The sequence below is a fragment of the Nelumbo lutea genome, chromosome 1, assembly GCF_056320005.1.
Source record: "Nelumbo lutea isolate HS-2025 chromosome 1, American lotus-T2T, whole genome shotgun sequence".
Classification (NCBI taxonomy): domain Eukaryota; kingdom Viridiplantae; phylum Streptophyta; class Magnoliopsida; order Proteales; family Nelumbonaceae; genus Nelumbo; species Nelumbo lutea.
In genome coordinates, this window is record NC_142684.1 from 199604236 (window position 1) to 199615675 (window position 11440).

General features: G+C 35.1%; 1 non-coding gene and 1 pseudogene across 2 annotated transcripts; one reads left to right on the plus strand and one right to left on the minus strand.

Annotated features, from left to right (window-relative positions):
* The first annotated feature begins 557 nt into the window (after positions 1-557).
* Positions 558-630, plus strand: TRNAE-CUC (transfer RNA glutamic acid (anticodon CUC)). The gene has a single exon. It is a non-coding gene; the product is annotated as a tRNA-Glu (tRNA).
* A 67-nt stretch (positions 631-697) lies between these two features.
* LOC148880306 (21 kDa protein pseudogene) lies at positions 698-1794 on the minus strand (annotated as a pseudogene). Its single transcript, XR_016104518.1, has one exon. The product of XR_016104518.1 is annotated as a 21 kDa protein pseudogene (transcript).
* Positions 1795-11440: the final 9646 nt, after the last annotated feature.

The window sequence follows — 11440 nt, forward strand, 5'->3', positions numbered from 1 at the left end:
AAATTTAAATTACAAATTATGTTTTAAATATGTTTTGATATATATATATATACATGCATTCAATATAAATAACATTTAAATATATAAATATATAATCGGGGTCGGGGCGGGGACCTCAATCCCCACCCCTGACCCCAACCCTAATCGGGGATTCCTATTAATCTCCGTCTCCATCCCCATCCCTGCCCCACCAAAAGAATCCCCATCCCCAACCCCATCAGGTCGGGGAAGTCAAGTCCCCATTGGTAATGGAGAAATTTGCCATCCCTAAAGATTGTGTTTGATTTGAAAGAAAAATTAAGGAAACGACTTGTATAGGTTTCCATATCTTTTTCTTTCAATGATCAAATCAAACACGACCTAAGGAAATTCCTACATAGTGTCAGGTCACTTGGTAATTATATATCTGAGAAACATGTTTTATATTTCCGTTTTGTATTTGATTTGAAAGACTGTATTTTATATTTTCGTTTTGCTGGGGCGGGGGGGACTAAATGATTAGTAACTGGGAAGAAATATAGAATATTTGAGAAACAAGTTTCAATATTATCAGCAAATCCGTTGTAGTCTAGTTGGTTAGGATACTCGGCTCTCACCCGAGAGACCCGGGTTCGAGTCCCGGCAACGGAATGTTTTTATTCTGATCATTTAATTTACATTTTTATTCAAAGATTCTCAACAGTCAACACGTTTCAACTGTTATGTACATCTCCATATATTTTTTATACAATTCATTGAAGGCTATAAATCATTTTACAGAATTACAGGTAGACCAAATCCAATTCTTGTAACAAGCTTTTATGAAAAAAAAAAGAGTTCTAAGCTGGGTGGGTGACAGAGATCAAAGTCGAATACATATTTGATAATTCTACAGGGGAGGGAGATCAATTCAAACCATATTAGATATTACTAAATCATTTATATATTGAGATAGAACAGAACTCAGGGTGAGTTGGGAGTATTGGATGGCTGTAGATTGTTGATTAGCGCTAAGGCGTTGCTAGTAAGCTTGGCTACATAGTCAACACTTTTGGTTATTGTATTCTTGATATTTCCATTCATGGATTTGTCTTGGAAGCCGTCCCTACATGTATCTTCATTGGTCAGAGCTGCGCTTACCCATGTCTTTATGTTACTCAGTTTTAGAGCGAAATCGGGGCCGCCCAGATGTTTCATCTCCTGCAGAGACTGTCGGAGCTCCTCCACGCAGTCGCCCATGGACTCTACACAGTCCATCAAGGCTGCCGCTTCCATTGGCCTAATGTCATTCACTTTCGACAAGTTCAACACCAACTTCTCAGTCGATCTCGCGCTCTTCAGGCTGACAGAGAGAGCCACTTGAGCCAATAGTTTAGGGCTCTCCTGAATGGTGCTGGCATAGACAGAGAGGGACTCAACGCACACTTGTGGGTACAAAGTTCGTCTACATGAATTCTTGATAAACTCCGTGCTGGTTTTGGAACAGGGGTTGAGTTTTGCGCCTGAGCAGCCGGTGCATGAGAAGAGAATGAAAAGCGTTACAAGAACACCACACACAGAAAATAGCCTCGAAACAGAACTGCGACGACCCTCCATCATTTGAAGCCGATCGCGAGCGGTTTTCACGCTGAATTGTTGTGGGATGAAATTCAGTTGATGCAGGAAACGGTGCTTAATTTCCCACCCTTTTATAGGCTGTACATGTTTGAATCTGTGCCGTCTCATGCATTCGACGCAACAACTACATGATTGGTGGGTCTCCCACACGCATCCAACAAAGGAGTTTCTCTCTCTCTCTCTTAGTTTGTAGTTTCCCTTGTTTCGTATACTTGTGGAGACAGGATTTTAAAGCTCTCCGGGTTGAGTAGAAAACCCTCATTTGATGGAAACACATAACCCACCACCAAACCACTGTTCTTAATTATATATTTTGCAGTAAGTTCAATCCATCACCATCGTTTCCTATTAAAGAGTTTTCCTTAGAGGGCCGGAGGACCTAGACATCACATCAAATGGGATTTCCTGTCCACTACTCTCTGCCATACTCTGCCTGTCTTGAATCAGTCACACATCCCCATGACTGGCCATGGCCCGAGATTACTCATGAAGTTAGAATTACGCCTTAAAGTAATATTATTTTCTGAGTAGTTTTTTATTTGGAAAATAACAGTTTTTTTTTCTTAGCAGAAGGAAAAGGATCTTGTAAATATGTGAATTTTACTCAGGATTTTTCACTCACTTTTCCTACCCACTCTCAACCCATTGGAGGCACACATCTCTATTATGAATTGAGAGATGTTTGGCTGCAATTCACTATTGGGTAGAAATAGTAAAAAAGAAATCTGGGCTCTGTAAATTTATAATTTGGGACATTTATGATGAGAGGTTTTTGTTCTCCACCAGGGTTGTGATATTTTTTGTTTTTTTTTTTTCTCTTGTTCTCTACCAAATTAGATTAAAATAGTTGGTCATCAGCATACAAGATCATTGAGACACCTATAAGAAGTGAAGTAATTGAAAGGATATATCGAAAAGCATGGGTAAAAGTAAAAAAAAAAAAAAATGATTTAAGCATTATAATTTAACAATAGACAAAATGAAATGGCTAAATAGGGTTCATGTAATTGAGCCCATATTTTGATGGAGGTTTTGGCTTTTGTGTAGATGGATCTTATAGTGAGATTGGTTTTAGTGTCTTTTTGGAAGAATGTAGCTTTGGAGAAAAAGCTTTAATATAATTGCTCTTAGGAAAAAATACTTCGACAGTTCATTTCACTTTGGTAATTATTACTGTTGTTTCAAGTTTGATCTCTTTCTTTAATCTCCTATTACTTATTTTTTTATTCTCTCCCATGTTAAGTATGTAAATCTTGTATTCTTGTTGTTGCTAATTTTTTTTATTATTAGGGTAATTGTCAAAAAATCACCATGTCACTAACTTGACGTTAAAGAGACTAATGGCTATTAATATATTACTATTTTAACTTTCATAGAAAAATATAACATATAATATATTTTAATATTTAGACATGTAAAAAAGGAAAAAGTTCAAAAAATATTTTCAAATATAAAATATACAAAAGCACACAAATTGCAAAAAAATATAAAAAATTATAGAAATTGCACACAAAATAAAAATTATTTTCAAGTTATAGATATAGAAATTGAAAAGAAAAATCAGAACATAAAAATTATAGAAAAAACACAGAATTTTGTAGAAAAACACAAAAATTGAAAATAAATAACAAAAAATACAGGAAATTTTATAGATTGTAGAAAGTAGAAAAATGTAAAAAAAAAAATAGAAAAAAGTAAAAAGAAAACAAAAATTATAAAAAGCATTAGAAATTATAACAAAACACTAAAAATGTAAAAAAAGAAAAAAAGAAATTTGAAAAATGAAAAAGACCCTTTTCCTCTAACTCGCCATTCAAGGGTGATTTGGTCATAAAAATTGTTATTTATGCTGATATGGACACCTCTGCTAAAAAACATTAACGGTGCACTAACAGAAGGTGAGTTTTGGAAAATAAAAGATTACTGACATGGTGAGTTTTAGACGTTTTGGAAAGTTGTGGTGAGTTTAAAAGAAATGCTGAAAACTCATGGTGGGTTTTAGACAATTTCCCTTATTATTTTTGAATTTCTTATTGTTATTTGGTGGTCACATTTAGTAAGTAAATTACCATTTTGTTGAAATAGAAAGTGCTAATTAATATGGTTTTAAAACACAACCATCCTTTCTTATCCACGAATGAACACTAGATGCAAATAGATTGGAACGGATTCGGATGAGGGCATATCTGAATCCAATCAGACAGTACAAATAGTAGATCCTAATCTGATCTGACACAAAACACTGATTCAAACTTGAATCAGTTAATAATGTCAAATATCCGTATATGATCTGCTCCGATTTAATTTCTAAAAAAAATAAAAAATATAACAATTATTTATATAAAGAAAGACAAAAATATAAATATTTTCTTCAACTATTTTCATCATATATATGCATGTATTTTATAAAAAATGTTAAAAATGTAATATAAACATATTTATAAATAAATAAATAAATAACACACACACATCAGCACCACATTGTTCAACTGTTTGAATCAGACCATTTTGAATTGGATAGGGGTGATTTGAATTCGATCTGATTTTCAATGAATCCTATTACCCAATCCGAAAATATGATAGAAAGTATACCCAAATCTGACAAAATAGGATTAAATCAGATCTAGTTCATTTGTACCCTTAATGAACGCCACCTTATTGGTCACACGAAGTATAAGCATTTTGGTAGCATGTCCCATAAACATGTATAAAGTGGATGTTTAGGTTCGAGCTTAACCCACATAGAAAGCTTATAAAACAAGTATGACAAAAATATATAGTCTAAATCAGCCATCAATCAGTCATCGGCTTGAATTTAAATAATTAATTGAGCTTATGTTGATATTCGAAATTGATAAGAATGAAACTTGAATCTAGACTCATATATTCTTATCTTATATCAATTGACAAGATATTAACTTAATCCAACCCAATTCAATATAAATTTATTATAGACGGATCAGGCCCAATCTAATTTAATAAATGTTTTGAACCAAATTGATCTAATACAATATGTCTTATTGGTCCGTCCAATCCATCTAAATTGATTTTGGATTGAATGGGGTCCAATCCAAAACCGGTCCATCATTGACACCCTTAGGGCTAGGAATTAGGGTTGCGCACTTCCCACACTAATGAAACAACAACCAGTGTGACCCATCTAATGCCACCAAGGTCTGTAAATGGTTTCTTATTTTTTTTTGTCCAAAGCCAAATTCAGATTCAATGCAATTAAGGAGATCTAAATTCAATTGGTATATTCTTATACTTTCAAAATTAATTTATACTATTAGTAGAAGCTTTTGAACATTGTTGGTTAAACTATATCGAGTTTTACAAGAATGTTTAAGCTACTAATTAATGGGTTCGTATCCGTTTTTGCTCGGTTCTATTGATGAGCTGAAAATCGGATTGAAAGAGTACCATCTCTATTATATCCCTTTTTCTGCATGCATATGATCGTGCTGAGTGTTGTATATGCTCATTCTATCAATTTTAGGTGTTAGGGCCATCTAATCATAGTTTCTGGTCCCTTACGAGGACGTAAACTAGATAAGTTTTTATGCTATTCTACTAAGTAAAAGGATCAATCCCATATAACAAAAAATCCATTGTAGTCTAGTTGGTTAGGGTTCGAGTCTCAAGCAAGTTCGAGTCCCAAGCAATGGAATAGGTTTTTGCTTAATTTTAACAAATTTTATTAACTCTTGAACTGGTAGGGATAAATATTAAATAAATAGATCACGCACAAATGTATTACTTCAATTCATTCATACAGTTCTAACTAGTAAAAAGGGCACGTGCATAGCACGTCACAGGTTGTCATGAAAATACTTAATGAATGGAAAAAAAAATACTTACATTATCTCACGACTAGACCTGTTCATGGGCCGGGTGGCCCGGCCTGGCCCCTGGACGGGCTTGAACACGCAAATGAGCCTGTGGGCTTGACCTCTGGCCAACAACCCAAAAACTCGGCCTGGCCCGACCTATAGACTAAACCCAAAAACCCTAATAAGTCTTTTCTTTCTCTCTCTCGTTCCTCTTCTCACTTCTTCTCTTTCAAATCTCAGGCTCCGGCAGCAGCGGCGGTGGGTCCTCTCTCTCTCTCTTAGACGTGAACTGACTCCTCTTTTCACTGTCAAAATCGCATCTCACCACGAACTAAGCACCGGCTAGTGAATTCTCTCTCTCTCTCTCTCTCTCTCTCTCTCTCTCACACACACACACACACACACACACACACGCGAACTCAGCACCGGCGAACACAGTCTCCGGCGGTGAGTTCTTCTGTTAGGTCGGGCTTCGGGCTCGGGCCCGGGCTTCAAGCTTTTTATTAGGGTCGGGATTGGGCCCATGTTATAGGCCCATTGGTCAGGTCGGGCTTGGGCTCGGGCTCAAACCTTACAAAATAATGTTTATAAAGACTAAAATCCTGGCCCGAGCACGGCCCGGCCCATGAATAGGTCTACTCATGACAAATTTCAAAATAGGACATTGAACCAAATTTGAGCAAGAACATTAATAAATTTGACATGAAATAAATAGGGAAAAAATGACTGCAAACCACGTCAGAAATTAAATTTTCAACCCCCTCCGAATCTATTAATAGCCCCCCCTTAAATCACATCCTACTGGTGAATTTGGCATAGGAGACACTAATAAAGTGATAATTTTAAAGGTAATGCTGGACTATTAATGCCCTCTATTTTCAAATTTGCCCTGAGGTAATGTAAGTATTTATATCCATTCAGTCCACCCCTACGTGGAGCTACTAGTAGATTAGAGGTGGACTGAAGATGAATCCGATTTGTGAGAGAGGGACTCTTTTCTCTAAGAGATAACTGTTGGACCAAGAGAGGAACAGTAGATGTGACAGTAATAAAGGACAATAATACCCTCGCTCACTATCTGGTTAAACTAAATGGGATACTAAAAGTGGATCAGATTTAGCGCTAAGTACGAGATGAAACAGTAGGAGACTTTGTGGGAGACAAGGTCTTTTTTCGGTTTGAGAGAGAAACCGTTTGGGTGAGGGAGAAAGTGCTACAGTGAGTTAGAAAAATGATAATCATGTCCTTCATTTGCTCACTACGTGGTTAGACAAATAGGGGGTCCAAAGAAATTTTTAGAAAATGGGCTATTCGCTCTTTTAATAGTAGTATAGATATTGTAATTTTACTTCTTAGGGAACAACTAACGAGATATGAGAACACTGACTCAAGTCAGGGATAGGAATGGCAACAGTTAGGGTACCGGTGCAAATTGCTCTATCCATTTCCAAATCCGTCGATGTATCCCTGATTCCAAACTCGTCTCAAATTCGTCTAACTTTTCCTCTCAATTTTCCAAACCCGTTAGACCCCTTGACCAAACATTTTCTACTAAAAAAAAGCTTCTTAATGCTTATAAAGTGACTTAAACCCGAATCAATTAATGATAGTGCCAAGTCTCTTAACACTACTTTAAGCCACTAAGCTATCTCACCTTTTATGTTATTTAATGAAATAAAATAGATTCTATTAACTTTTGTGTTCATGTATATGATTAAAAGAAATACATGTATATGATTAACAATTCAATACATGTTTATGTTATTTAATGAAAACAATCAATACATGTATATGATTAACAATTCCAACTAAAAATTAAAAGAAATAATATTTAAAATTATCACTTTATAACTAAATGAAATAAACAATCTATGAAATCCAAATTTACATAAAATGATGATTTTATTACCAAGAAATTTATATAAATAAAATATTAATAATAGAATAATTATCTTATTACTTAAAATTTATAAATTTGTGCATGAAATATAATATAATATGTTTATATTTATGCATCTTGGGTATCGGGTATTGGATACCCTAAAGTCAAAACCCAAACCCGTCCCAAACCCTATAGGGTTTTAATCTAAAATTCCAAACCTATCCCAAACCCTATAGGGTTTTGATAAATGGGTCCTATTAGGGTTGGGGCCGGTCGAATACCCGAAAGTTCCCACGAAATTGTCACCCCTAATCAGGGAGAGCTGGCTTGTCCTGAAGAAAAGCTTCTCAACCAAGGCCATTGATGTGATGGTGTTGTTGGTCAGCTGGGCTACTCTCACAATACTATTCTTAATTGTGTTCCTGATTCCCCCCTTCAAGCCTTCATACATGTATCTTTTTCAGTTTGGATCAGGTAGGCACGTTGCCTACGGTCGAAAAGATTAATACCCACTTTTAATAGTTGTCAAAATATTTATGTGTTCAATTAACATGCTTACTTTACTTTATTGTGCTTACGGTCTACCACATAGGGGTGTCAATTGGACTAGATTTGGTCCAACCCGATCCAGTTCAATGTGTGTGCATTACAAATGGACTAGGTCCAATGCAATCCAATGAATAATTTGGACCATTTTGGACCGGTCCAATTCAATGTTCAGATCACCCAATTTGTTCAAGTTCATTTTAATTTAGATTGGTTTCGACACAAACCTGGTCCATTAACACTTATATTCTTATCTTATATCAATGAATCGGATATTGGCTTAATCCAACCAAATCCAATATAATTTTTTTACGGACGGACCAGGTACAATCCAATCTAATAAATATTTTGGACTGGATTGGTCCAATCCACTATCTTTTTGGTTCGTCCAATCTATCCAAATTGATTTTGAACTGGATGGGGTCCAGTCCAAAACTGGTCCATTGACACCCTTATTGCCACACACCGTTGAATCTCAGTCACAACGTCACTCACAATATTAACACAGACCTTCATAGCTGTTACTGCTTTAAGTGTGATGTTTTGGGTTTTGACAAGCTTAGCAGTGTATTTGAAGTCAATCTTGCAATGTTATGCAAAACAGTGAGGGGCACTTGGGATTGGTCTGAATGGTGCTAGCATAGGCAAAGAGAGAGAGAGATTGGACATAGAGCTTCGGACACAAAGTCACCTTACATAAAGTCTAGATGAACTGATGGGTACATATTATTATTCTAAATGGGGTTTAGATAGTTGGGAAATGGGGTCACTCAAACTTGGAGGAGAAGCTCTAAGGCGCGTATGAAGACACTGTCTTTAGAACGTTATTTGCCCCCACTCAATTTCACTGAGTTTGCTGTTGGGTTACAGGCAAATCCATTCCTAGGATACAAGAGAGCCTTGGACAAGAATCTACAACCAACAAAGTTGAAGAGTCTCCGAAAAAACCTTCTATGAGACAATAGCAGACCAAACTGAGAGAGAGAAAGAGAAAGTGATTTTTGAAAATTGTTTTGTGTATGCAAATGTTTGATTTGTGCTCCTTAAATAATCTTTGAAGATTCATGAAGGTGGTGGTTCAGAAAAGGCTCTTTGAATAGTTACAATTTCAAAATTGTGATTGTTAGAAGGTAGTTAACTTTTAATGGTGCCTCTTGATTACACCTGAATGAATCGTGGTTGTTGATCCCATCAACGATCAGCCTCATGTCAAAAGTCAAAGCCTTCATTTGCGAGCTAAGCGGGTGTGAGCAAAGTGCACCTCTAAAGCGGCTCATTGCACCGTGCACGCACGCGGTAGCAAGCCTCCATACTCTCATCTCTTTATCTAAAGCCTCCATACTTAAAACCCAAAACAAAACTTGTAATTTTCCAATGTGGGACAAGTTAAAAACTATTTTAGTAAGAAAAAAAACTATTTTCAAGACATGTGTGCAGGTGTAATTTTTCATGTAATTGACCAATCAAACCCTGTGATTGCCTGTAGAGAGAGTGATGATGAGAGGGAAGATACCTGGGAAACACTACAACCTTCCATTTCATTTCAAGAAAGGGATTGATGCCCAACTAAGGCTGCCTTTGGAACAGGGAAAAGAACGGATTGGCCTACCATTTTGTAGTACTCTTTGTTGGATGCTCATCGGTACAAGATACGTCATGACTGGATACTTAATTGCCAGTCACACGTATCGTCTGATACACTACTGTATTAGCACATATCGTATAGTATTGAGCAATTCAATCCAATACACACTGATACAATAGCGTATCGCGCATCCATGCCTTCGTCTGACAACTATAAACTGTCTCACTTAAAAAAAATTTGAGAATGGCATGATTCGACAACCTAAATAAACAATATATACTAAGATTCAACAACTCCAACTATAAATTAAAAGTAATAATTTTTAAAATTAATATTTTATGAACAATGGAATAAATAATTTATCAAATCTACATATATACCAAAAATTGATTTTTAATTTCAAGAAATATATACAAATAAAATCATTATTAATAGAATAATTATTTTAATACAAAAAATTTATAAATTTGCACATTATATGTATATTCAAATTTTTATAAATTATTAAATAATATTTTAATTTGCATTAAATAATAATGTTTTTGCTATTTAAAAAATAAAAAATATTATTTACAAAATATTTGAGAATAAAACATAAATTGAATTGGTCAGTTACACTAATCCACATTTATATAAAAATAAAATAATTTTGTATTTTAGAAATTTTATCAAAAAAAAATATTAATAATGGAATAATGATTTTAGTAAGTAAAATTTATGAATTTTCATATGATATATATCTTCAAAATTTTAATAGATTTGATACATTTTAAGTTAAGATTATATATTTTTTATAAATTATTTATTAACACTTTACTTTACATTTTATAATAACATATTTATTTTTTAAAATATGGAAATAACATATTAATTTTTTATAATAACATATTTTTTTGAGAACTGATTTTTTTTTGTTGATTTTTTGTTAATGTTAAAAAATAAAAATAGTAAAATAGAAAGATTGATATAGTAATTCAAATAGAATATTTGCATATGTTTTGTGCCTTGGACTTTAATAGAAAATAAAATAATAATGGCTTTATGCATGTATTAACTTCTAATAATCTATATAATATGTCTTAGATTCTTGATCGATGCACTATCAATAAAATTGCATAATATCTATGCATCTCGCTATATTAGTTGTAATATATTTCTTTGTATATACCATTAAAATATAAAGCTCCTATGTGTTTATATATTATTTATAATTATTTTGACATTAAACTTTCATATTTTTAATATATTTATAGAATTTATGTGCATTTCCCTAGCATATCCATACATTTCTATATTTTTCGTCCGTATTCATGCGTTTTCTAAACTTATCTATATCTGAATTGTCAGATACAATACCCGATACTGATACTTTGATCCTTGATTATAGGTCTAATTAATAGTTGATGAAGGAAGATTTGGCCCGACCTCTCTATTACGTGACACGTGGCAGAAACAACAGCTCGGCAAAAGGGGCCAAGCCTAGGCGGGAACAAGGGGACACGAGCGGACTAAACTCCCTACCGGGGGCCTGAACTCACCCTTTGTAACAACTCGGGATACACTTCACCGAACTGACCCACCTTGTAACAGCTCGGTACACACTTCACCGAACTGACCCACTTTGTAACAGTTCGGGATACACTTCGCCGAACTGACCCACTTTGTAACGACTCGGGATACACTTCGCCGAACTGACCCACCTTGTAACAGCTCGGGACACACTTCACCGAACTGACCCACTTTGTAACAGTTCGAGATACACTTCGCCGAACTGACCCACTTTGTAATGGCTCGGGATACACTTTTCCGAACTGACCCACCTTGTAACAGCTCGGGATACACTTTGCCGAACTAACCCTGTAACAACTCGGGATACACTTCGCCGAACTGACCCGGTAACAGCTCGGGATACACTTCGCCGAACTGACCCACCTTGTAACAGTTCGGGATACACCTCGCCGAACTGACCTACCCTATAGATACCTCCGAGCTCAAGAC